The sequence below is a fragment of the Staurois parvus genome, unplaced genomic scaffold, assembly GCF_062004578.1.
Source record: "Staurois parvus isolate SC_StPar_1 unplaced genomic scaffold, SC_StPar_1.0 ptg000818l, whole genome shotgun sequence".
NCBI classification, from domain to species: domain Eukaryota; kingdom Metazoa; phylum Chordata; class Amphibia; order Anura; family Ranidae; genus Staurois; species Staurois parvus.
Window position 1 is genome coordinate 9225618 of NW_028318614.1, and position 26249 is coordinate 9251866.

At 45.0% G+C, this 26249-nt stretch overlaps 1 pseudogene; it reads right to left on the bottom strand.

The window, feature by feature from the left end:
* Positions 1-836: 836 nt before the first annotated feature.
* Positions 837-26249, bottom strand: part of LOC149444056 (one cut domain family member 2 pseudogene) — a 36809-nt pseudogene continuing 11396 nt past the window's right edge.

The following is a 26249-nucleotide window of genomic DNA, read 5'->3' on the forward strand; positions in this document are numbered from 1 at the left end:
CACGTCTGAGGTTTACAACCACTTTAAGAGATAAGTTCACCTTTAGTAACATGTTACTAAAGACAAAGCCCTCCACCCCCCTGATCCTCTATTGTGACAGCGGGAGAGGGATCCTCTATCTGTACCCACTTCTGTGAATTAATGAACTGCAAGTCCAGTCTGCCACTGCGGCAGCTGGCTTGTAGTCCTCAATGAACTTTGATGGTGCTGGTGAGTGCCCTCATATTTCATTGAATCTTCCTGCTCTTCAGTACCTGTTTGTCTGTATGGAGGTATGGGCAGACAGCTATACTGAGTGTTTATAGGAGCCTGACAATGCACCTGTGATCTTCGCCGGTGCAATGCTCTGCAGGCTCCTAGAAAAAAAAATGCACATATTTACCTGCAAAAAAGTGAAGTTATCATTCACAGTGTAAGTTCACCTTTTCATAAAAAGTTAAAAGGCAAACTAACACACTAAATCCCCCCCCCCCATCCTGCGGGGATCGTCGGCTTGCTTTACCACTTACCCTTTTGTGGAGCGGGTCCGGTGTCACCCCATGCTGTCGGTGTCACCCGGTGCAAACTTTCAGGCATGATGACATCATGTGGCTCTGCCTCTGATGCACGTCATCATGTGATACAGTGGCATCCTCATAGGGAAAATCTATCCTACCTTTTATTACTGGAATATCAGTGCCTTTAGCTACTATCTGCAAACACCTCTGTTAACCTTATTACAATATACAAAATCATATACAACTTCCGACTAAGTGTGTGACCTCTCCCAGATTGGGTACCTCAGCCCCATCCCTGCATAGTTTTTTTGTTAATTGGGTTTGTATATTTAGATTAATTCATTTATAAACTGCAGTGGTGTCACTAGGGTTGGTGTCACCTGGTGCTGCAAAACATGGTGTCACTCCTTCCCCCATGGACTGGCTAGTCTCAGGCTGGCAATGCACGGTCACGGTGCACACTCCAAACCTACTAAAGCTCCATGGCTCACCATTTAAGATAGGTTGGGGGATGCTGTACCTTTAGAGTTCAGCGGTGATTCTCTGCGCCACTTCTATGGTGTTAATCTCATCCAACTGTCCAGAGTTGCTCTACTGGGACCTGGAAGAGGAGGGTGTCCTGTCACGGCTGGAGGTCAACACGGGCCCATGAGATTGAGCATGGCCAGTGTGTTGCATCCCATTGAGGTGAGACATCATGGCAGATGGTGGGGTAGCCAGCCCCCTGGGGAGGTGCTGATTGCCTCTTGCCAGCATTGCAGTGTGGGCATTAAAGTTTGGGCTGAGCACCTTGTTGTGTCCAGGTGGTCCATAGTTGTGCAGGCTCTGTTGGCTGTTGTGGATGGAGCCCAAACCATTGCCTAGAGGGGTAGCTGTCAAGGGGGACATGCTGTGCCCCATTCTAGTCACGTCATTGTAGGGGCTGTACAGGTTGTCCATGGAGGGGATCCCCCTGTCATCCCTCATCAGGGTGAAGCTACCACTGACATTGCCAGAGAGCCACAAGTGGTGGTGATGGTGGCACTTGTCTGACACAGTGAAGATTGGGGGCAGTGGCTAGAGTGATGTTAGGGTGGTGTAGGTGCTGCTCATGCCTATCCCAGGTAGTGAGGAGTCACAAGGCATGCTTATGTCATAGTGCAAGGGGATAGACAGCTCAGGATGGTGGCCCCAGTCCCATCCAGAATGGAAGCCATGCTGGAGACCATAGCAGACCTGGATGATAAATAGGACAGCTCCTGGTGGATCTTCCAATAGTGGTGAGGGCTGTGGCTGCTCATCAGAACCTGCTCATGGCTGGTCCCACCCAGTGGCGTCACTAGGGTTGGTGTCCATAGTGATGAGCCAGGGCACTGACCGGCCTCTGAGTGCAGCGGGCCGCCCACGGAGGGAGGTATGGGTGGGCATTTCAGGCTCCTCCTCTAGCATGACAGATGGTAAGGGATAATGTGGGTGCTGGTCTGTCTGAGTCTGGTGTCATCCCTCTGGCAGGTGTCACCCAAGTGAGGTCCACACCTCACACACACCCATAGCGACACCACTGATAAACTGTACCAATATTAGAAAGGATTTTTAAATTCTACTATGTGCCAACATCTCTAATGTTTATATAGTGTAATATTTGGGGGTTATTTAGCTCAGGGTAGTGCTTACCAGTTAGTAGAGTCCACGTTAGATATTATTGTTTAAAGGCTTGTTGGTCCACTTTTAATAAAGGAAACAAGAAAACTCCATACAATATAGGTTTCCCGAGCATGGGGTATCCACCATCAATGCAAAGAAAAAGATTCAGCGTCCTGGTTCTCTTTAGCAGCACCGCTGCTCAGGCTTTATGCCTCGGTCCTCTTGACCATTCACATACAAATGCTGTACCATGGTTAGCGCTCTTTCACAGCATTCCTGCTTCTCCAGCCCACAGGCTTGGGCCCTGTTTGTGTGTCAGACTACACTGTGCCACCATGCACACTTGTGGCTTCTCCCTTATAGACACATCGGGAGGATGAAGCCCAGAACCCTAGTCTTGACTCTTGAAGAGACCCACACACACCTGCACAATCAGTCTCCTGGCCATTCCCAAAACCTGGTCCCAGGATTGGAGATTTCCTCCCCCCCAGATAACTGCAAAATCTCCAGGCCCCAGGTCCCAGAGTTTTGCAAAGAACCGAGGAAACTGAAAACACAGTTTCTTCCAACTTCACCAAGCACCCTGGAGCCCCTCAGTCTGCCTTGTTGAGAATTCTGGGCCAAATATCCTTTTTACATCATGACAGATCACCACACTGTCACATAAGGAGATCAGAACCAATGGTGGATGGGAGTATAAGGGCACATGGAAGACTGAATAAACACAGTTTAAAAGAACTACAATGTCATAAACAAAATCAGACATTTTATTCAAACCCTTTTAAAAGATCACATATAAAAGCAACATGGCTGATCCAAAGAATATTACACCCTTGATACAATAACCAATTGCTGTTACATCATTAATTGTTGTTAATCATATCATATCTTGTAGTTGAGTAAATGCTGTGTGTGTAGATGGAGCAATCCAAAAGGTTGGTTTCAATATGAATATTCCTCTGTAGTTGAGGTGGTAACTCATATACAAACTGTAAAGAGTCTGCCACAGTTTTTCAGTGCCCCATCATTGGTGCCAGTGGGGGGAGGAATAGTGCCCCATCGTTGGTGTCAGTGGGGGGAGGAATAGTGCCCCATCATTGGTGTCAATGGGGGGAGGAATAGTGCCCCATCGTTGGTGTCAGTGGGGGAGGAATAGTGTCCCATCGTTGGTGTCAGTGGGGGAGGAATAGTGTCCCATCGTTGGTGTCAGCGGGGAGAGGAATAGTGCCCCATTGTTGGTGTCAGTGGGGGGAGGAATAGTGCCCCATCATTGGTGTCAGTGGCGGGGAAATAGTGCCCCATCATTGGAGTCAGTGGGAGGAAAAGTGCCCCATCATTGGTATTAGTGACATCAATGATGGGGCACTATTCCTCCCACTGACACCAATGATACTTACCTTGCTGACCTCTGCTCCAACCTGGGCTCACTCCCTCCCTCTCCCATCTACAGCCAGCATACCTGGCTGCAGCAGCACCATCTGCACGGTGCAGACACTTACCAGTCAGCTGTCTTCCTTCTCCGGCCACTCTCCTCTTCACTCGCTCCGGCAACTCCCTCACTCGATCTTCTTTGATCTTCACGCTGCCGCTCGGCTCCTCCTCTCCAAGCTCCACCTCCTCGCCGATGATTGGCCGCCTGTGTGCCTCTCCTGAGCTACAGTTCCGGCGGGCAATCACCGGCGAGGAGGCGGAGCTGTTGAGTGATCCCAGGGGTGTGGCCAGATGACAGGGTCCTAAGACCATCAGAAATATGTGTTTTCCGATGCTCCTAGGCGATCCCTGTGAAATGGATGTTCGACCCCCAAAGGGGTCGCAACCCACAGGTTCAGAACCGCTGCTGTATATGAATTACCACCCCAACCACAGAGGAAGATTTATATTGAAACCCGTTGGGTCGCTCCACCTAGATATATTTACTCAATTACAAGATATGATATTGTAGTGGCTGGAGGAGCTGTGGGGTGTGTGCTGCTTCCACCACCACTTGCTGTCAACTGAGAGGAGCACAGGGCTGTGTGATGTTCAGATGATTCTCTCCCCTCCCTCGCTCCCCAGCTGTATGCAGGGCGAGCTGGATCCTTGTAAAACTTTCCCCCTACATGCCCCACATCCTCCCTCATTGCTGATGCATAGAGGGACTGGAGTGGAATCTGTTTAAAATTGCCAGCTCTTCTTCTACCCCCTCCCCCCTGGGCAGCAGGGGGGCAATGGAGTCAGAGCCAATGGGAACATCAGAGAAGGAGACTTGCTGTGTAGCAGAGGATCATGTAGTACTTAAAGCGGAGCTCCACCCAAAAGGGGAAGTTCCACTTTAAGGGCTGCTCCCCCGCTCCCCATTAAGGATTGGCAACATTGTGGGGCGGGTACCGCAATTTGACAGGTACCCGCTCCCACTTCCAGACCGATCACCTAGGCGATCGGAAGCAGAAGGTGTCCTCCCTCCCTGTAGTCTTTTGGGACATGTGACAGATCCCAGAAGACTACAGGACCATTCATGAAGCTCAGCGCTACTTGCGCATGCGCAGTGGGTACCCGGCTGTGAAGCCACAAGCTATCACAGCCGGGTGCCCACACTGAAGATGCCGGCCTCCTGGAATACAGGGCTGCGGGGGGACACACCAAGGCACCGAGGGACAGGTAAGTGGCTGTTTTTTAAAAGTCAGCATCTACAGTTTTTGTAGCTGCTGACGTTTAATTTTTGACAGGGTGAGTGGAACTCCACTTTAAAGGAGGCTGTACAATGGAAGTGAATGGGAGCTTGGACTACAAGAGGCACACATCCTTGCATTTTAGAAAACGGCATTTTAGATAAATTGGGGTCTTTTGTTGAGGAGAAGCTGAACGAAGTGGACCTGTTGCTGGGCCTGCACTAAAGGGACAGATGCAGAGAGTCTCATGTGATGAGCCTAAGAAAGACAGCCTGCTGCATGTGCCTGTTTACCTACATCTGAAAGAAAGGGACCAGAAGGCTAAGACCTATGAGCCTTGTGAGTATCCGAGCAGAGAGACTAAGCCTTGTGAGACCTGACTTCAGAGGATTGCAGACCACAAAGCAATCTGGAACAGATTCCTGTGTACCTGGAGCGGTGAGCTTAACATCTGCCATTATCTCAACACTGACACATTTAATGCAGGAGAGACCCCCCCCCCCACCCTCCTTTGTTTAGCAGGCCACTAGCCTTCTGCTGCACTCTATTAAAGGGACAGCTACATATGCACCACCTACAGAAGGACCCCATCATAGGTCAGTCACAGCTGACATTCCAGGTACATTGCAGCCATCTTCAGGGCTATCCCTGTCTCAGGAACGCATGTGCCCACCAGCTATTGGGGCTGTAGGCATAGTGTGCACACAAGGACCTCTATTTCTTGGGTCAGATCATGCTGATACTTTAATCCTTTTTTGCACCAATTATAATCCAATTTAACATATGTAAGCTATGGTTCTATAGATTGCCAGTTTATGGGTCAGTGATCATTTATCTAGTACAATATCTTTAAATCTGTTTGATAGCCTGTTCATTGATTTACGCAGTTTAATTGCATTGCCTTCATACATCTAAATATTCTCTCACCAAGTTGTTTGTGGCCTTTTTTTCTGTACATTATTATAGAGTGGCATTTTACTAACACTAAGTTGCACAGGTGTGAACAGGCCTTCAGCATGTAACCATATGTGTCATTGTGGATAAATCAATTCAGAGAGTGGTGCAGAACAGAGAACCCATCATCACCAGCAACTCATGTGGGGGTAATCGCTACAATATGATTATTGTACGATCTGCAAATAGGAGTGCTATAACAACAATGGGTTTTGTATCAAGGGTGTAATATTCCTTGGATCAGGCATGCTGCTTATATATGTGATGTTTTAATATGATTTGAATAACATCTCTGATTTTTTATGACGTTGTTCTTCTTTTTGACTGTAGTTGTTTAGTCTTCGATGTGCCCTTAAAGGATAAGTTCACCTTTTGTAACATGTTACACCCATATTCAGGGTGTAACATGTAATATTTTCCTAAAGGATCTGCCCCTGATCCCCCCCAATCCCCCACTTTGACAGCTAGTGGGTGAGAAGCTAGCCGTCAATATTTTTTTTTTAATGCAGCCATGGGCTCTGCCTGCCTATCTTCATCATCACAATATTCTGTAAATGGAAAACTTTTGTTGGCTTGTAGTCCTCAATGAATAACCATTGTGTTGTTGAGCTCTGTGGTAGTTCATTGATTCTTTCTGTCAGTGAGTATCTGATTGACCGTACAATGTATGAGCACACAGAAACACTGACAGGTCTGCTGAGCGCTGGTGCAATGCTTTCGAGGCTCCCACAACAAAAAATAGTAAGTGCACATTTTTTTACCTGAAAATAAGATGTGCATTTATTATTTTTGTGAAAGGGAGAACTTAACCTTTAAGGTCCCGTACACATTTTTTAAAAATTATTTTTATTTTTAAAATATTCTATTAGTGAATAATAAAGAGGTCTAAAGGACTCTATTGTTAAAGTGATTGTAAACCATTACCTTGTGCTCTGAATCTTTTTCTCATGTCTGTGCTACAGGTTTGGCAGTGGATAAGGACAGAAGGTGGTACCTGAAGTAAAAAAGCACAGGAGGTTGCAGTGCTGGGACCTTAGCCACTCATCAGCTGAATAGCAGATGCAATGCAATGCCTAGGTCTGATGATTACTGGACCTAAGGCAACTGGACCTAGTCCATTGGTCAGAGAGGGGGGAATTTGTGCTGGGGGTGGCAGGGGAATTGTATTGGTAGGAGGAAGTAATATTTTCTTGGGATGTACTTTGTGCTTTAAAGTGGTAGTAAACTCGTTCTTTTTAATTTTACCTACAGGCAAGTTTATACTAAAGCTCACATGTAAGAAAAATTAATATCTCCTAAACGGTGCACGTTTAGGAGATATTCACTCTTTTCTAATGCCAACTACACAATAAATGGCAACCGTCCCAACCTATAAACAGCCTTAGCAGTAAGGTGCACATAGAAGGGTAATGCACATTGCAAACAATGGATAGGTTAAGGGCAGGTGTGCCTGGAGGAGCCTATACCTCCTTAAAGGTACAGGGACACACGTGACGCCAAGCTATACAAAATAACAGGAAAGGCATCCAGTGCATTCCTGCATCCAAATTAGCCACCTACACAAAAAATGGCAACCGTCGCAACCTATAACCACCCTTAGCACTAAGGTGCAAATGGAGGGGCAAAGCACATCACAAACTAACAAAGGGTTCCCCAGCAACACTTACCAGCCAGCCTGCGAAACAACCAATTTGGCCCTGTCTATCAGTTTGCGTTAAAAACAGAGGGTTTTTGTTTGCACACATTTGCAAATACAGGTGAAACTCGAAAAATTAGAATATCGTGCAAAAGTTAATTTATTTCAGTAATGCAACTTAAAAGGTGAAACTAATATATGAGATAGACTCATTACATGCAAAGCAAGATATTTCAAGCCGTGATTTGTCATAATTGTGATGATTATGGCTTACAGCTCATGAAAACCCCAAATCCACAATCTCAGAAAATTAGAATATTACATGCAATCAATAAAACAAGGATTGTACATAGAACAATATCGGACCTTTGAAAAGTATAAGCATGCATATGTACTCAGTACTTGGTTTGGGCCCCTTTTGCAGCAATTACTGCCTCAATGCGGCATGGCATGGAAGCTATCAGCCTGTGGCACTGCTGAGGTGTTATGGAAGACCAGGATGCTTCAATAGTGGCCTTCAGCTCTTCTGCATTGTTCAGTCTCATGACTCTCATCTTTCTCTTGGCAATGCTCTATAGATTCTCTATGGGGTTCAGGTCAGGCGAGTTTGCTGGCCAATCAAGCACAGTAATCCCACAGTCATTGAACCAGGTTTTGGTGCTTTTGGCAGTGTGGGCAGGTGCCAAGTCCTGCTGGAAAATGAAGTCAGCATCCCCATAAAGCTCATCTGTGGAAGGAAGTATGAAGTGCTCCAAAATCTCCTGGTAGACGGCTGCGTTGACCCTGGACTTAATGAAGCACAGTGGATCAACACCAGCAGATGACATGGCTTCCCAAATCAACACAGACTGTGGAAACGTCACATTGGACTTCAAGCATCTTGCAGTGTGTGCCTCTCCATTCTTCCTCCATACTCTGGGTCCTTGATTTCCAAATGAGATGCAAAAGTTGCTCTCATCAGAAAAGAGGACTTTGGACTACTGAGCAACAGAAAGTTCCCAACACTTTTGAATGGCCTTTTCCTGACAATCCACTCCAGGCCGCGGTCATCCCTGCTGCTTGTGCACCTTTTTCTTCCACACTTTTCCTTCCACATAACTTTCTATTAATGTGCTTTGATACAGCACTTTGGGAGCATCCAACTTCTTTTGCAATTACCTTTTGAGGCTTTCCCTCCTTATGGAGGGTGTCAATGATGGTTTTCTGCACAACTGTCAGGTCAGCAGCCTTTCCCATGATTGCGATTCCTACTGAATCAGACTGAGAGACCATTTAAAGGCTCAGGAACCCTTTGCAGGTGTTATGGCTTAATTAGCTGATTATAGTGGGACACTTTGAGCCTAGAATATTGCACCTTTTCACAATATTCTAATTTTCTGAGATTGTGGATTTGGGGTTTTCATGAGCTGTAAGCCATAATCATCACAATTATGACAAATCACGGCTTGAACTATCTTGCTTTGCATGTAATGAGTCTATCTCATATATTAGTTTCACCTTTTAAGTTGCATTATGGAAATAAATGAACTTTTGCACGATATTGTAATTTTTTGAGTTTCACCCGTACATGCATAAGCCACAGTCCCACATCAAGGGTCCTCTGTATACTGTGGACCTAACTAAAATTTCCAAAGCCTCCATAGTAGGAGCACATGTATAAATGGATAGATTAAGGGCAGGTGTGCCTGGAGGAGCCCATTCCTTTTTAAAGTGAGCATGAAGTCCGGCCTGTTTTTCAGCAATTGAACATTTACAGAAAGTAATAAAAATCTAAATAAGGTCTGGTTGCTTCATGAATGAACTGTAGGTGTCAGTGTAGGTCTAGAGACAGCATTTCATTTTTGCTAGCGTTCATTTTCACAACATGGTTTTCTGTGTTAAACTTTACTAAAGTACAGCTGTACCTTTTTATGAATAAAAAAAAACCTGTATGAGGCCCCCAGCCCTCCTTAGTTTGTATACCAAAAATCAGACCGCAAATACAGCATAGTTCTGATAGATGAATACTTTTCGCACATGAGGTTGCATAGTGCTGTCCAGTGGTTGCCTGGCAATTACAATCCAGCTAAGGGTGATTTCAGCAGCTCTTTGCGTTGTAATCAGAGGGATTTCTTGGTTTACCAAGCAAACTTTCCAACCCCCCTCCTCTATAAAACCATTTTTCCAGTAACAATCATGAAGTGAAATTAATTATAATGATGGACAGAAAAGAATTGCAGACAGTGCAAATTGTAGTGTACCTTACATTGATGGGCAGTAGAAAAGTGCCCCTTATATGGGCTGAATGAGGAAAAGCCCACTTACACCAGTGATCATTATAGGACCCCCTCATATTGGTAGATCATTGGTGCCAGTGGTTATCTATCTAACAGAAGAGGCTCTCCCTTTCCATTCCTTTAGCTCTGCTGGCCAGAGCACACCCACCACCAGCCCACCATCAGTATACAACTGACCATATGCATATGCAACACATGAAAAACAGGAACTACACAGCAATACCAAATTGAATGAAAGATGTATAAAGAAATAGATTTATGGTCATTGTAAAAATGTTTTCAAAGTGTACTTTTTGGGTGCAGTTATTGAGGACTGTCCATCACGTTCACTGGTGATGGGCTGGATCATTGGGGCTGCTCATCGCTTCCTAGTTGCAGTTGTATTTCCATAGTTGAGTGCCCTGGGTTTCAGGGCCCCTAGTGTGCTCTATAGAACTACTTAAAGTGAAGTTGAACCATAAAAAAAACCCACGGACGTGAGATTTTATGACAAATGAGACCCTTTTGGTCTGTTCTGTCATACCGTCTTCTCTCTGCCTGTCATTGTTACTGTACACTGAGCTTCCCTTGTTCAGCTCAGCGTACATTTATGGCATGGCTCTGTGTCGTGATTATGTGACTCTTGTGTGCATGTGCGGGAGTGAGGACTTTGTGACCCAGACAATCAAGTGGCTGTAATAGCCTGAAAATGGAAGGAAGCACCCGTCACCAATGTAAGCACTAACAGAGCAGCATTGTAGGAGATTGTTTGATAAGTTAGTCTGCCAAAATGTGCTACGGTGCTGTGCATACCAGCACATTTTGGCTAATAGTTCCTGGGGAGGGGGGGCATTAAAAAAAAATTGTGAATTTTAATTCTGCTTTAAGGTGGACCTAAACTTAAAAACGGAAGATTTGTTATGTTACAAGGAACCTCTAGAAATGTTAAGTGCATTTACGTGCCCTGAAAAATTAACCTTCCTTTTTCATTTTTTTCCCTTAAAAATAGCAGTGAACTTTCTGCTTTGTGAATGTGCTTAGGTACTCTTCTGCCTACAGTCACATAGCTGTTTATCTGTTGAGTGAGATAAGTGTGGATTCAAGTCTCAGGGGATTTGAAGTGACATTTGGTGATGTCATTACTATACTGCTTGCTGAAGAGGAATCTGTATCTGAGGACTTGCACAGCATGCATCTTCCTGCTTCTACTTCATTGATTCTGCGGATCTTTGCTTGTTCCACTTGCTGTTGCTTCTTATCAGATATCAGTTATCAGATCATCAGTTAACAGGGGGGCAGTTCTGATGTGTGGCAGCAAAATGCATAGTAAGTTAGCAATGGGGAAAATACCAGCAGGATGTATGCTACAGGCCATTCTGGTGACTAGTCTTTTGTCTTCTGCTTGTGGGGTAGTTGAGCGGTGTGGCAGCAGTAATGACACCGAAGTTCAGGATGCACAAAAAGCAATGTATTGAGAAACTTATTAAGCTGTTACAACAGCCTGGTGGAGTTGAACACCCTTCTGGGAACCCACAGTCAATGCAGCGGAGAGTCAGTTGTGGTAGGCCCGAGCTGAAGAGAGCTCTTGCCAAGGAAGGTGGAGTCAGTCATGGCTTGTTCAACCCAAGAGGGAGCTTGTGGAAGTATAGGTGTACGCCCTACTCTTTCCTTACTCCTCTGGAACATTTCCCTACTGCCAGTACTGTCCCTGACAGACGGGTGAGCTTTCTATACATCAGCTGCTTCGCAAATGCGTGCCAACACCTGGGGGCAGGGACTTAAAAAGACTCTGCTTGACCCAAGATGGCCACCAGGATCACCTGGATGCAGCATAGCCAATGGAATGCTGCTCCAGGAGACCAAGGAAATCGTAGAGAAACTAGGTTTCTCTTCATTTTCTCTCCATCTGCAGTACTGCTCCAGTCAAGTGCCACCTACAGTGGAGGAAACGGACTGCACCTGCCTACATGCTTGTCCTATTTTTGCACAAATTTCAGAGTTCATGTATGATGTGTGCTGTCACCTGATTCCTGCATTAAAGCCCAGCACTAATATTAAAAAATAATTTGCCAAGCAAGTGCTTAAATAAATAAAGCTGATATCGTTGCAATATTTACCCTCTTCTTCCCCAGCAGTCTCACCCCTCTGTGGTCCAGAGTCAGTCATCTTGCAAGCTGAATTGTACCCAGCATTTTAGGGGGATTAGGTGTCTCCATGGGTGTTCTGGAAAGCTGGCCAGTAAACTGTGAAACTCCTTTTCAAAAGGAAAATTATTTTCTGCAGTCTTTGTTTCTTTTTATTTATTTTTTTTAAAATCATATCCTCCCATCTAGAGCACTACAACAGGTTTGTTGAATAGTTCTGCTACTGATACACATGCTCCATCATACTCAGAAGTGCTGGAAAATTCTATGTACATATTCACTTTAAAGTGGTACTAAATGCAAAATAAAAAATTACATATATGAAGTGGTCTGCCACTAAAATCAACACAGCAGTTTACCTGTTGATCCTTTTGTTAGTTTTCAACTTCTTTTATCAGACCAAACTGTCCAGCACATATAAGTGGAAGTTATAGGGTTCAGACGATCCATTGAACACTGACAGGGGTGCTTACAGTGATCTGCTTTTATTCATTTATGTAAAACCCCCCCTACCCCAAAAGGAAAAAAACAGTTTATGTAACTGAATAAAGTGTTATCTAGAGTTGGGCATTATTTTGTTATCCACTGATGGAAAGTCCATCTAAATCTACTGGTCCATTAAACACCTATCTCTCCAGATATTGCTGCTGTTCTAGATTGGTTTCTCCATTGCCCGTATGTAGATAGAGGAGCCACACTAAGACAGGCCATAGATGATGCGATTTTCTTTGGTTTAATCACCTGTCACCTGCCATATAAGGAAATGATGGACAAGTGACTGCTCTCTCGTTCTGGGAGGACGTCATATGAGGAGCCGATGACATAGGCACTATCATGTGATCAGCTGTGCCCAACCACAGCTGATCGCATGTAAACAGAAAATGCCAGTTATCGGCAGTCCTCTCCTCACGTTGACAACACGTGAGCAGAAGAGAGCCGGTAAGCGGCATTCCTCAGAGGGGACATATTCACTTATAATCAGAGCACTTATCATCAGTGGAGCCCCATCAGTGCCACCTGTTAGTGCCCATAATTACCACCTGTTTATGCCCAACAATGCCACATACCAGTGCCCATCAGTGCACATCAATGGCACATATCAGTTGACATCTATACTACATATCAGTGCCCATCAGAGCTGCCTTTCAGTGCTGCCTATCAGTGCCAGTCAGTAAAGCCTATCAGTGCCTCCTATCAGTGCCATACATGAGTGCTGCCTTTCAGTGCCCATCAGTGATGCCTGTCAATACCCACCAGTGATGCCTGCCAATGCCCATGGGTGCCACCTATCAGTGCCCATCAGTGCCGCCTATCAGTGCCCATCAGTGCAGCCTATCAGTGCCCATCACTGCCTTCTCATTAGCGCACATCATTGAAGGAGAAAAAGTAATTATTTACAAAATTTTACGACAGAAACTAAGAAAAAACAATTTTTTTCAAAATTTTCAAAATGTTCAGTCTTTTTAGCAAAAAAAATAAAAACCCAGTGGTGATTAAATACCACCAAAAGAAATCCAAAAAAAACAACAACGCTCAAATCGTCATGATGACTAGGGGTACTGTGACTGTCATTTACTGAGGTGTGGCCCTTGAAAGTGCAGGTAAACTTGGTACTGGTGAAGAAAAGCAAAAACAGGGCTCAATCTCTTCGTGCATTACTGTGGTGAATCACGAGTTTATTGAAATGCATGAAAATGCATACTCACAAACCAAAGGAGATCAAAACAGAGACAAAGAGCAAGTGGTGATGGTCCCAAATGACAGGAGGCTCTTCATGAAGCAGGGTGACGCGTTTGGGGAGACGTACTCCCTTCTTCAAAGCTGAAATATAAAGGAGGAGCAGCAGGCGTATATTTTAGCTCTGAAGAAGGGAGTACGTCTCCCGAAACGCGTCAGCCTACTTCATCAAGAGTCTCCCATCATTTGGGACCGTCACCACTGACGCTTTGTCTCTGTTTTGATATCCTTTGGTTTGTGAGTATGCACTTTCATGCATTTCAATAAACTCGTGATTCACCATGGTAATGCACGAAGAGAGTGTGCCCTGTTTTTGCTTTTCTTCACCACCAAAAGAAAGTTCTATCTGTCTCAAAAAAATTATAAAAAGTTTGCTTTACTACAGTGTTGCATGACCATGCAATTGTCATTCAAAGTGCGACAGCACTGAAAGCTGAAAATTGGCCTGGGCAGGAAGGGGGTAAAAGTGCCCAGTAGGCAAGTGGTTAATAGTGTTTAATATCCCTGCCTTATTGGAGTCTAGCTAAATTCTCCCCTAATATAGTATTAATCAAAGGAGATTTAGGGTCTAATGTCTAATGCAGCAGGGTGTTTTTTTCATTCTTTCTCCCCTTTCTGGAGGCTTCAGTTAAATAAAGCTCTATAAAATACACATGGCAAAAGATGTAGAGATAATATGGAGAAAACTAACAAAGAAACTGGCACTGAATAAGTCTTAAGTGTCTCAGGTTTTATTAATATTTTTTAGACTTCCTGATATACTTTTATCAGTCAGTTTGTTGTTCCTGAATTAAACATAAAAAAGATATGAAACTAAAAAAGCAAATAGTAACAAATAGGACTGTATGAACCAATATTTCTCATAAAAAGTAGGTAGCACAGGGTGTATGTATACACTAGTTTACCAGACACCTTGCCAGAACAGCCCTGGAGCCCAAAAACTCCCTATACAAAAAACAACTTTCTGAAAATCGGAGTATAGGCACACCCAAGCCACATTGTGCATGACAGTAACTGGATCACTTGCACTGTACTAGATGATTACACTGCAGGATATTGCAGGGGGCCTGCCTATGCTCTGACTTAAAGCGAACCTCCACCCAAAAGGGGAAGTTCCGCTTTAAAGACTGGTCCCCCGCTCCCCATTAAGGATTGGCACCTTTGGGGAATGGGTACCCAAGATTGACAGGTACCTACTCCCACTTCCGGTGCGATTGCCTGTCCTCCTACCCTCCCTCCCTGTAGTCTTCTGGGACATGTGACAGGTCCCAGAAGACTATGGGGCCATTCAGGAAGCGCAACGCTACTCGCGCATGCGCAGTGGGTACCTGGCTGTGAAGCTGCCACAGCCGGGTGCCCACACTGAAGATACTGGCACCTGGAACACCAGGTGGCTGGTGAAACGGGCTGCAGAGAGGACACAGTGGGATTGTGGGACAGGTGAGTGGCTGTTTTTTAAAAGTCAGCAGCTACAATGTAGCTGCTGATTTTTATCTTTTTACAGTGTGAGTGGAACTCCGCTTTAAGGAAATCCAACACATGCAAAGAAAAAAAAGGAGAGAACCAGGGGAAAGGGAACCCACTGGTCTAGGGAACCCTAGGGAACCCACCCCTCCACTACCAACAGAAAGATAAAACAAAAGACAACGTGGTCATGCAGAAGGACAGCCCACGCTCCGAAGTCCCGCACCTCAAATAGTATTTCATTTTTATCCCTATTTTCCCAACCCCCCCCCCTCCCCTTGCCCACTCCCTTTACTGCTGTCTACACAGAGGTCAGGGGTTCTGCATCCTCCTAGAGCAAAACGAAAACTGCTCCTACAAGCTTTAACCAGCGCTCTGCTGAACACTGATAGAAGTCACAAGACTGCTCTAACTGCTGAAGAGAAAAGGTATTTAGCAGTTTATATTTACTAAAATAATTGTACTTCCATGTTCTGTGTACTGTGGGAGACCAGATATATAGAATGCAGGGTCCTGGGTTTAATAACACATTAACAGACCATACAGGCATGTTGCAAATGTATGGTCCTGACGAAGCTGAGTGAGATACGCCCATCGGTGAAACGCGTTGACGTCATACGTCAGATACGTCACTTCCGGTCATGCGCACTAGGTGGAACGCACGCTGACCCATTAGGAGGAAGCCATCTTCACATGCCATGAGGCAAGCCTAAGCAGCACAGGCGCCAAGAAGGGGCTGGAACCCGCGGTATATCGGCGGATGTCAGCGGTGGTTCCTTGGCCTCTTTTGGCCTTGTATGGCAATACCTATGAAGGACATCCTTTCCGTTCCTATTATCCAGTGCACAGGTGGTGAGTGGACTGTTACAGGACATTAGATATATGGTCCTCTGTCATTATATGACCTATATATCCTACATAGAGTGTAAGCTCTGTCAGTGACTCTTCCACATATTGTTTGTTTTACTACAGGATGGGGACATCATGGTGCTTTTTATGGGAAACAAGACATACCACATGCATTTCAACAGGCAGAAGATCTTCTGGGATGTGTCTTGTTTTCCTTACAGAAAGTGGTGTGTAGTCCACATGTAGTGGTGAAGAAACCATTTCAAGCAGAGTGCTGCTTTTTGCATCCTTTCTTCCATCCTGGGAATAAATGGGGCATATTCTCATTTAAGAGCTCTAGGAAACAGCTGTTTATACAGATGAATGGGCCCCAACCACTTGTGCCGGCACAGGAATATATTGCATTATACATATGACATTTTTGTCTTTTTTCATACAGGCCTGTGGCATATTGTTCTCCTCTTGACGCATTTTGTGCTTGCTGAATTGCATACATGTGATATCCGTATCCATAGTATAATTTTTGGATTCCCTATTTGGGACATAACCATTAAGGCAATAGCCGTATTCTCATATTATAACATGTATTATGGTATACCTATGGTATAATTTTTGGATACACCTCCGTTGGGAAGTGTTCACCTATGTGTCTGTGTCTCAGGGACATTAGACTCTTGTAGTCATTTTCTCTGTTGCACATGCATTTAGACCGGTCTTGGTGTTATTTTAATGGTTTTAGGTCTGTGTGTATTGTCTCATACTGAGGTGATGGTAAACCAGGGCGACTGCCCATATGTCATATTTATAAGTGTAATAAAAAGCATAATTTTTGGAAATTTTTCTGAGTGTCACATTCTGTTCATAATGTAGCCGCTTTTCTGTGAATTCCTTTTCACAAATCCTCCTTTTTATATGCCTTTTTGGCTACTGAATGGAGACCAAATATTGGGTGATACGATAATTTAATTTTATAACCTCTCAATAATTATCTTTAGCATATCTGTAAATTTACCACCCACTCTACACATCAGCCAAAGCAGAAACGAAAAGGGGAAATGAGATCTTATATGGTGACCTGTATATCACTGGAGGTGCCAGTAGGTGGCACTGTGTGGAGATGGGAGATACCTGAGGTCACCTCATCTATATATTGTCCCCACAGATAGCTCCGCCCTGTTATCTGTGAGGTAATTGTGTAGTTGCCTTAGTACTTATAGACATTCTGAGGAATTCATAAAAGGGGGTCATATCCGGTGTATGGAGCAGCAGCCATTGTTCCAGTACATACCTCAGGTCTGTTATCTATGAGGTAGGTGCGTAGCTGCCATTGCACCTCTAGCTGTTTCAGGCCTGTGGAGGTGATTGTATAGTAGCCACCTCAGATCTACTGTAAATACCTCAGTTTTGTTCTCTGTGAGGTAGCTAATGTGCCCTTATATACCTTCAGGCCCCACTCACACATAGCACAGGGTGAACCTGCTTTTTGTTCACATGAATGGGCTATGCTATGAATGAAAAATGCAACAAAGATGCTGTGAGCCATTTTCAGGCAGTTTTTTACCCATTGTCTTGGCGTGTATGTTGCACACCTGCTGGCGCCCTTTGGGGTGACTTTAGCAATTATTTGCACTACAAGCATGACACGTGTTTTTCACACACGTTTCTGCATGTTACTGCGTGCATTTCTGGAATTCACAGGTGTAAATGGGGCCTTAGGCCTGTTATCTGTGAGGTAAGTGAGTAGCAGCCATTGTTCAGGTACATTCCCTCAGCTTGGTTACCTGTGAGGTACAGCAGATGAGTAGCAGCCATTATACATCTACATACCAGGGGCGGACTGACAACTTATGGGGCCCCCGGGCAATAGGGGATCATGGGGCCCCTGTGTCCTTGCCCAAACACAAAAAAGCCTATGAAAAAGGTATCAGGGGCATCTCATGGGGCCCCCTACTGACCCCGGGCCCTCGGGCAGTGCCCGAGTTTCCAAATGGTCAGTCCGCCCCTGCTACATACCTCAGTCCTGTTGAGGTAATTGTGTAGCAGCCTTTGCAACTGTATTCTTCTGACACAATTATTTCTGATAGGCTAAGTTTACCTTTCCACTTAGGGTCTGTTCACACTAAAGTGCAGTGTGGGAAAGGCATGTTCCGTGCGCATTTCCCGCAATTCAAGTGAACTGTCCTTGAAAGTGTATGTGGGTGCCAATGAATTGTTAATGGACACTCAAAATGCATCCCATAAGCGCAGTGTGTTTGTGGCCACCAAATTGTGTGATACCATAGTACAATGCAGTATGGAGCACTGCTTACACTATTTTTTTGCATTCCAATGCATTTTCAGCCCATTTATATGGGTTGTCAAAGCTGGACCATGAGGGAGCATAAAGGAAAGTGTTCATTCCAGTGTCAACCAACCCTAAGCCCTGGTTCACATCTGTGCGGTTGTGTGGGCCGCGATTTGCGCAGGCACGAGAACCGATTAATTTGAATGGACTCCCGTGCCCCGAGACATGCAGGGAAGAAGTCCCTGCACTACTTGGGAAATTGCAGCCAGCACAGGAACCAAGAGTCCCAGTATGGTTGCGATTTCCAGTACGGGCGGCATGACATTAGATTAATGGCACCCACGTGCGGGTCCCGCATTCCTCTGTGTGGTTGGTGCGGCTGCATGTATTTGTTCAGGTCCCGCAGCAGCACCACCCGCACAGATGTGAACCAGGGGTAAAATTACCCATGCAATCAAGCATCCCCAGTAGTTTAAAAACACTTCAGCGCTTCAGGAACAAACACGCATTGTGCTCTCTCCTTCAGTTGAACACAGAGCTCAGCCTCTGCTGCGACATTGGGAGAGAGTGCATGTGTGGGTTTTGAACAAACCAGAGCACTCGTTCCTGTGGTGCTGGGGGTACACACCCAATGCATAGTGTGTCTTTCTATATAGAGGGATGGGGAGGCCATTCACACTAAGAGTGTTTCTGACAGGCGTGGGTGTGCATGGCCTACGGGTATGACATTTAAAAGAAACTTCTTTTTACAAAGCAAAACTGTTATTTTAATCTACTGGTGATGTTTGAATGCATTAGCTTTAGCTGCATTGTTTTTCCTTTGCTTTTATTTCCTCTACTTGAAGTGACCTCACTAGAATGTGTTTGTTATGAAGGGATAGTATTTAGTGCACCATCTTGGTGCCACAGTGTGTTTGTGGCCACCACATTGCATGATACCACAGTCCAATGCAGTTTGGTGCAGTGTGATCTGAAAAAAGAAGTGATTGCCCTACTTTTTCTGCTTTCCAATCACTTTGCAGCCCATTCATAAGGGTTGTCAGAGCTGGACCATAAGGGAGCGCAAAGGAACTTGTTTGTTCCAGTGTCAAATGACCCTAGATCAGTGTAACTATTTATATACCATACTTAGCTGATGCCCCTGGAAGCTGGAAATCACTGAAGCAAACACCTGTACAGCAGAGATCTCCACTTGCTTCTGGATCCTGTGCTGAGCAGATGCCCTGCTGCATTCTACACATAGGAGGTTGGCTGCACGGCATGGGTGCCATTTAGAGAATGCTTTGCATTTTCTGAATGAATGCAACTGTTCTCTTACTGGACAAGGTGGAAAATGGGACATCACAACCCCACCTCTCCACTTAGTCCAATCAGAGAACACATTACATTCATTCTGAAAAATGCAAAGCATTCTCTGAATGCTGTGCATGCTGAGCAGTTGAACTGCTATGTCCAGAATATAGCAGGGCAGCCGCCCAGCACGGTGAAGAAGCAAGTGGAGATCATTGGAGTAGTGATTACTACTTCATTGATTTCTAGCTTCCAGGGGCATCGGCCGGGTATAGTATATGCATAGTTCCATTGGTCCAAGCTAAGCCAATCTTTTACTAGTTGTGGACTTTAAGCATGCTACACATGCCCAAAAAAACTTAATCATTCTACACAGGGCATGTGTAGAGTCCAGTGTATCATCATTGTAGGCTGTGATTAACCTCTTCATGCCAAGCGTACGCAAATATGTGGCCAAATCAACAGTTTGGTACATTCTGAGGAAAGAAGAATGCACTGGTGAGCTCAGCAACATAACAAGGCATGGACATCCATGGAAGACAACAGTGGTGGATGATCACAGGATCCTCTCTATGGTAAAGAAAAACCCATTCACAACATCCAGACAAGTGAAGGACACTCTCTAGGAGGTGGGTGTATCATTGTCAAAGTCTACAATCAAGAGAAGAATTCACGAGGGCAAATACAGAGGGTTCACCACAAGGTGCAAACCATTCATAAACCTGAAGAATAGAAAAGCCAGATTAGACTTTGGCAAAAAACATCTAAAAAAGCCAGACCAGTTCAAGAAAAGCATTCTTTGGATGGATTTATTTATTACAGATACTTATAGAGCACTGTCAATTTACACAGCGGTTTACATATATATTGTACATTCACATCTATCCCTAACCCTCAAGGGGCATATAATCTAAGGTCCCTAACTGACATTCATACATATTCATACTAGGGCCAATTTAGACAGGAGCCAATAACCTACCAGCATGTCTTTGGAGTGTGAGAGGAAACCAGAGTACCCAGAGGAAACCCACGCAGACACAGGGAGAACATACAAACTCCAGGCGGGTGGTGCCATGGCTGGGATTTGAACCAACAATCCTAGTACAGCCAGGTGGAAGTGCTAACAATTACGCCACTGTGCTACCCAATGGATGAAACTAAGATTAATCTGTACCAGAATGACGGGAAGAAAAATGTGTGGAGAAGGCTTGGAACAGCTCATGATCCAAATCACACAACATCATCTGTAAAACATAGTGGAGACAGTGTGATGGCATGGGCATCAAAAACACAGCAAAATCTGTATTCCTGCGCTTGGGGATGGACTCAGCAAAGGCTATGGTAACAATTCAGATGTTCTGGAAAATGCACTCCTTGCTGCCCTCAACGGACCGGGATAGTCCAAAGTCACTGGATAAAAAGAAAACAAACAGAGGGCGCACCGGCCTAGTGCATTATCATAAAAATATTTATTAAAAGGATAAAAAGTAAGTATCGTACTTACAATTGACATATAGGACAAAAGCACATCACACTAATGCACTAGGCCGGTGCACCCTCTCTTTGTTTTCTTTGTATCCGATGGCATGGTCATGCATGGCTTCCAGTGGCACTGGGTCATTGGTGTTTATTGATGAAGTGGCAGAAGACAGAAGCAGCCGGATGAATTTTGCAGTGTATATACTGTCAGCCCAGATTTAGCCAAATGCAGGAAAGTTGATTAGATGGCGCTTCACACTACAGATGGACAATGATCCAAAACACACTGCAAAAGCAACCCAGGAGCTTTAGAAGGAAAAGAAGTGGAATATTCTGCAATGGCCGAGTCAATCATTTGATCTCAACACAGTGGAGCATGCATTTCACTTGGTAAAGGCAGGAAGACCCACAAACAAAGAACAACTGAAGACAGCTGCAGTTAGAGCCTGGCAAAGCATGAGAAAGGAGGAAACCCAGTATTTGCTAATGTCCATGGGTTCCAGACTTCAGGCAGTCATTGTCAGTAAAGCATTCTCAACAAAATATTAAAAATAAACATTTTATTTATGATTATATTAATTTGTCCAATTACATTTGAGCTCCTGAAAATGGAGGGACTGTGTATAAAAATGGTTGCAGTTCCTAAAATTTGTACTTGATATTTATCTTCAACCTCTTGAATTAAAGCTGAAAGTCTGCACTTCAAATTAATTTTGATTGTTTAGTTTTAATTTATTCTGGTGGCATACAGAGCCAAAAGTATGAAAATTGTGCATGTGTCCAAATATATATGGACCTAACTGTAATATTGCCATGTGACATCATCAAAATCCCGGACACAGGCAGTGGTAGCCACACCCCTATCACTCCCTCCTCCTGCTCCAGGCCAGTCACAGAAATATTGCTAAAATGTATTACCCTGCAGCCTCCTGGCCCAGGGACACCACTATTAAAGCTAAAAAAGAAATCAGGGACACATTCTTCTATTTCAGTAGTATCTATTGAAAAAGAAATTACAAAGATTTGAAAGGTAGACATATACATAAAAGAATATGGCCTATAGTTGGCCCCGCTTGATATATCAAAAAGAAAACATAAGTGCCAATCGATATGCAGGTGGCATAAAGTGTCAATAACAAACTTCAAGAATACATACTAACAGTATGGGACACATTCTTTTACTGGGGACAACATTGGGGAATTTGTTTCACAAAGATAGCCCCCTAAAATTGGGGACTGTCCAAAGAAATTGGGGATGTCTGGTTGATTGATTATAAAGCAGAAAATGAGACTTTAACCAAACATTCACTGGTGTTGAATTGATCACTGTCATTTAACCACTTTACAACCGTGCTATAGCCGAATGATGGCTACAGTGCAGTTGTCCAGTTCTGGGAAGGGGCGTCATATGATGTCTTCCCAGAACGTGCCCCCAGTGGGGAGCACCTGGCCCGGTCCAATGACACAGCAGATCGTGAGGAAAGTACTGCCGATAACTGGCAAATGTCACAGAGGACATCCGCACTGATAATCTCACTGATCAGTGCCCTGATCATCAGTGCAGCCCAGCAGTGCCACCCTGCAGTGTCGCCCTGCAGTGCCACCAGTCAGTGCCGTCAGTCACTGCTGCCCATCAGTGCCTCCTATCAGTTCCGCCTATCAGTGCCTATCATTGCTGCATATCAGTGCAGCATCATCAGTGCCTCCTCATCAATGCCCACCAATGCTGCCTCATCAGTGCAGCCTATCAGTGCCCATCAGTGCTGCCTATCCATGCCACCTCATCAGTGCCCATCAGTGCTGTCTATCAGTGCAGCCTCATCAACGCACATCAGTGAAGGAGAAAGATTACCTGTTTGCTAAATTTTATAATAGAAACAAAGAAAGTTTTTTGAAATGTTTTGCTTTTTTTTTGTTTATAGTGCAAAAAAATAAAAACCCCAGTGGCAATTAAATACCACTAAAACAAAGCTCTATTTGTGTGAAAAAATGATAAAAAAAAATTTCATATGGGTACAATGTTGCATAACTGCACAATTGTCATTCAAAATTCAACAGCGCTGAAAGCTGAAAAATGGCCTGGTTACAAAGGGGGTAAAAGTGCCTGGTAGGCAAGTGGTTAAAACACATGTACAGTACCTGGAAGATCCACCTGCAGTGAATTTTTACTGACTGTTGGAGTCACTGCTGTATAAATATACCCCCAAGTGTCCCCTCTTGGCACCCGTGCATGCTTGTAAGACACAAAAAGATTTTTGAGTGTTTGCGTCATCATAAAAGTGGTGCCGCTTCTGTGAAAGAGGAAAGTAAATATTTGTATTAGGGCTGTGTAAAGTATTATATGTGTTAGGAAGGTGAGAAGTATTTGCCTCAGATACTTACAATCCAGGTAGATGTAAAACACACAACTTAATGCAGCTCTACAATCATTAATATACTGCATAATTTAGGCTGCTTTCGCATTGACCCGTTTTTCTTCCGCTTTTGCGTTCAAAAAAGCGGAATAAAAACACTGTGGCACTCCTCACACTGATCGGGTCTGCTGCATTTTGTAAAATCCTGCTTGCTGTATTTATGGTTCATGTTTGGTGCAGTAAAAAAAAAAAAAGTACCTCCCCATCGAAATGAATGGAAACCGCAGCAAAAATGCATAAAAAACACCCACACGGTTTGCGTTTTAGGTGGTTTTTAAATCACATGTCCTATGAAAAACCACACCAAAAACACAGTAAAAGGCAAAAATGCAATGTGCTTTTAGTGAGTTTTTGCTATGGATCAGTGTGAAAATAGCCTTAATTTTTTTTTTTTTAAATACAAGCAGTGTAATAACCTGAATTTGACTTGGTATCCACCTCTTGCAGTCTCTGTAGAGCAAAAGTTTCAGCTCCATCTAATGGCCTAAATGCTGTATTTTCCAAATTCACTCTGTTCTTATGACTGAATAACATTTGATGCGAATAGAAAATATCCACTCACATTCAATTTTGGCTCATTTGCATAGAACAGATGTACATGAAGTTTCACAGGACAATTAGCTCTGTGAATGTTTTATACATACACCCCTAAGTGTCATGTGCAACCCACAGTTTCAGTTTTGAGATATTGGTCAACTGAAATGGCCTTTCAGGAGCTAATCACTTTTTTTGTGTACCGCACCATAGACATTAAAGAATCTTTATGTAGCACCCTCCTAGTTTAGCTAGGGGGAGCTTGGCCCTAATGGTTAGTTAGGATCTGATTAGCAGCTCAGGTGATATATCCAGAGGAGTTAAATTCTGGTCAGGACTGAGAGGCTCAGCAGGCCAGCCTGTCTGGAATCTCACCCTGCTCTGAGGTTTCAGAGGAGGGCCTTGGAGGCAGTGGGTGGATTTCAGGAGTGGCTAGCTACAGTCTTGACTCTTGAGGAACCGTAGCCAATCCTCAACAGGAGGCTTGGCAAGGGGCTGGGACTCTCTTAAAAGGAAGAGCCTGCTCAGTAGCAGAGAGTGAGGTGGTGGGAGAGGAGTGTGAGACAGGAAGATATGAGGCTGGGGGAAGAAGGCTGCCAGGAGGCCTGGCGGGATGGGGCTTACCTGTGAGCCTGGAGGCAGAGAGGAGGAAAGTTCTGGACTCACTAGCCCCCTGAGACCTGTATAGCAGAGAAGAAGCGGCCCAGCTGATAGGCCTGGTAGTAGTAGCCATCCTACAGTACAGGAGAGGATCTAAGTGAGTACACCTGCACCCCCTGGGTGGATAAGGGAAGGAGCACTCTGGTGAGAAACCAGATTAGCCCTCTGCTAGTGACTGTGCACCTTATTTAACTACTTGCCAACCGCAGATAGCCGAATGACGGCTACACTGTGGCTGGCCAGTTCTGGGAGGGCGTCATATAACATCCTCCCAGAACGTGCTCTCCTGCGCGCCCCCAGAGGCACGCACCCAGCGATCTCCGTGATCGCTGTGTCCTACGGACACAGCTGATCATGTGATGTGGTAAAAAGCCAGTCACAGCGGCCTTTTACCACGTGATCAGCCGTGTCCAATGACACGCTGATCACCGGGAAATGCAATTGCCGGTTCTCGGCTGCACTTTCCTCACGCTGTCAGAGCATGAGGAAAGTACTGCCGAGAACCGGCAGTTGTCAGAGCAGGGATCGGCACCGATCATCAGGGCACTGATGATCAGGGCCCTGATGATCGGTGCCCAGCAGTGCCACCCACCAGTTCCACCCACCTGTGCCCAGCAGTGCGCCCACCTGTGCCACCCAGCAGTGCCACACACCTGTGCCCAGAAGTGCCACCTACCTGTGCCCAGTAGTGCCACCCACCTGTGCCACCCACCTGTGCCCACCAGTGCCACCCACCAGTGCCCATCAGTGTAGCCCAGCAGTGCTGCCAGTCAGTGCCACCAGTCAGTGCTCAGCGGTTGCGCCAGTCAGTGCCCAGCGGCTGCGCCAGTCAATGTCTAGCAGTGCCGCCAGTCAGTGCCCAGCAGTGATGCCAGTCAGTGCCACCTATCAGTGCTGTCTATCAGTGCCGCTTATCCGTAACACCTCATTAGTACTGCCTATCAGTGCCCCCTATCCGTGCCACCTCATTAGTGCTGCCTATCAGTCCCGCCTATCAGTGCTGCCTATCAGTGCCCATCAGTGCTGCCTATCAGTGCTGCCTCATCAACGCACATCAGTGAAGGAGAAAAATTACCTGTTTGAAAAATGTTATAATAGAAACAAAGAAACTTTTTTTTTTTTTAATTTTTTGCATTTTTTTGTTTATATCGCAAAAAGTAAAGTGCCCAGCGGTGATTAAATACCACCAAAAGAAAGCTCTATTTGTGAGAAAAAAAATATAAAAATTTCATATGGGTACAATCTTGCATGACCGCGCAATTGTCAATCAAAATGCGACAGCGCTGAAAGCTGAAAATTGGCCTGGTAAAGAAGGGGGTATAAATGCCCGGTAGGCAAGTGGTTAAGGGCAGGGGCGGACTGACTGTCATGGGGCCCCCGGGCAATAGAAGATCATGGGGACCCTGTGTCCTTGCCCAAACTCAAAAAAGCCTATGAAAAAGGTACCAGGGGCATCTCATGGGGCCCCCTACTGACCCTGGGCCCTCGGGCAGTACCCGAGTTTCCAAATGGTCAGTCCACCCCTGGTTAAGAGAACAGGAGCCACATCCCCTACTCAGGAAGAAGGTCTCCAGATTGCTGGGTGAAGAGGAATTCATCTAGGGTCTGGGGTGTTACAACTAGGAGCTGCTGGCTAGGACCAATAGAGACTGTGTCAGAGAAAAGGAGCTGTGAATAGTTCAGGAAGTTGTCCTCAGATTTCAGTTCCCTTGGGCATCCTATACACGCCTTACCCTATCCAAGTTCTAATCCACTTAATAAAACAACAAAACAAATGCTCA